The sequence below is a fragment of the Salvelinus sp. IW2-2015 genome, unplaced genomic scaffold (assembly GCF_002910315.2).
Source record: "Salvelinus sp. IW2-2015 unplaced genomic scaffold, ASM291031v2 Un_scaffold1809, whole genome shotgun sequence".
Classification (NCBI taxonomy): domain Eukaryota; kingdom Metazoa; phylum Chordata; class Actinopteri; order Salmoniformes; family Salmonidae; genus Salvelinus; species Salvelinus sp. IW2-2015.
In genome coordinates, this window is record NW_019943182.1 from 83121 (window position 1) to 85112 (window position 1992).

General features: G+C 41.3%; 1 long non-coding RNA gene across 1 annotated transcript in view; it reads right to left on the reverse strand.

The window, feature by feature from the left end:
• Positions 1-1819: 1819 nt before the first annotated feature.
• The window catches only part of LOC139024715 (uncharacterized), a 1208-nt gene continuing 1035 nt past the window's right edge, over positions 1820-1992 (reverse strand). Inside the window, exon 3 of the long non-coding RNA XR_011476041.1 lies at positions 1820-1912. This is a non-coding gene — a long non-coding RNA (uncharacterized lncRNA). The remainder of the gene's footprint in view (positions 1913-1992) is intronic.

A 1992-nucleotide genomic window follows, 5' to 3' on the forward strand; every position in this document is an offset into this window, starting at 1 on the left:
CTGGGACACTTGGTAGTTGGACTGAAATGTTAAAAGCTGCCCTGGGACACTTGGTAGTTGGACTGAAATGTTAAGAAGTCTGCCTGGTGACACTTGGTAGTTGGACTGAAATGTTAAGAAGTCTGCCTGGGTCACTTGGTAGTTGGACTGAAATGTTAAGAAGTCTGCCTGGGTCACTTGGTAGTTGGACTGAAATGTTAAGAAGTCGGCCTGGGACACTTGGTAGTTGGACTGAAATGTTAAGAAGTCTGCCTGGGACACTTGGTAGTTGGACTGAAATGTTAAGAAGTCTGCCTGGCACTTGGTAGTTGGACTGAAATGTTAAGAAGTCTGCCTGGGACACTTGGTAGTTGGACTGAATGTGGAAGTCTGCCTGGGTCACTGGTAGTTGGACTGAAATGTTAAGAAGTCTGCCTGGGTCACTTGGTAGTTGGACTGAAATGTTAAGAGTCTGCCTGGGTCACTTGGTAGTTGGACTGAAATGTTAAGAAGTCTGCCTGGGCACTTGGTAGTTGGACTGAAATGTTAAGAGATCTGCCTGGGACACTTGGTAGTTGGACTGAAGTTAAGAAGTCTACCTGGACACTTGGTAGTTGGACTGAAATGTTAAGAAGTCTGCCTGGGACACTTGGTAGTTGGACTGAAATGTTAAGAAGTCTGCCTGGGACACTTGGTAGTTGGACTGAAATGTTAAGAAGTCTACCTGGGACACTTGGTAGTTGGACTGAAATGTTAAGAAGTCTACCTGGGACACTTGGTAGTTGGACTTTGGTTGGATGGACGATGGAGTGGACTTGGAACATGTGAAGAGKTATTAGAAAAGTTTGTTGTGGGATTTGGACTGGGAATAATGCGGATGATGTCGTTGGGAATGTTTGCGTCGGTTGGCTTTGGCCCTTGTTGTTTCATGTGAGGAGCCTTTCTGTTGGCCTTGTGTTTCCCATGCCAGGCAGCTGAATCCTCTTCATACACAGAGAGGATGGAGTGACGACTCTACTCGACGGAGGAAAGACACTCGATTAGTTTAATGCCATGCAAATACCATCACATTGCACTTAATGTCACACATGCACACACAAATATAAATGCACACGCACACRCTTTTTGGAGACCAGTGGTCATTCACCAAGTGTATTCCTACATAGTATGTAAATGAAAAAGGAGTGATATTATTATGTAAATGTAATTATATTATTGTCCCAAACACCTCTATTGGTTTATGTAAAGCAATAAGGTTGTTTGTCAAAGTACAGAATATATACTCCAGATGGAAGTTGACCCTAACCCGCAGATCTAGGATCAGCTTACTCCCCAAATCATAACTTTAACCATTAGGGGGGAATGCAAAACTGATCTTAGATCAGCATTTATGGACAAAGTCATCCTACTTCTTACTATACAGGAGAGCTAAAAGCACAATCATTTGATTGACGTTGTGTTTTTGTTTTACCATATTCCGTTATCTATCTTGCAGAATAAATAAGGGCCAATATATTTTGAACAGAGGTGGGGGGAGGAGCTATCCAGTAGTTATTATTCCAGGTGACTTGTAATGTATACAGTGTACGGTATTTAAACGTGTGTTAAGGTCACCATAAGGCTGTGGATTGGTTATATAGCACGGTATTGTAACGAAACAGACAAAAAGGTTAAGCTGCATCTCAAATGGCACCCTATTCCCTATATAGTGCACTACTTTTTATGCTCTGACCTAAAGTAATTCACTAGTAATTCACTATATAGGGTACCATTTAGAACACACTATGTGAGGGAACCCAGATCTAAACTGTCTTTCTGGAATAACACCGTTGGACCCAAAGAAGTAGAAAACACCACTTCATATCTCTCTCTAATAAAGAAGTAGAAAACACCACTTCATATCTCTCTCTAATAAAGAAGTAGAAAACACCAACTTCATATCTCTCTCTAATAAAGAAGTAAAACACCACTCATATCTCTTCTAATAAAAAGTAGAAAACACCACTTCATATC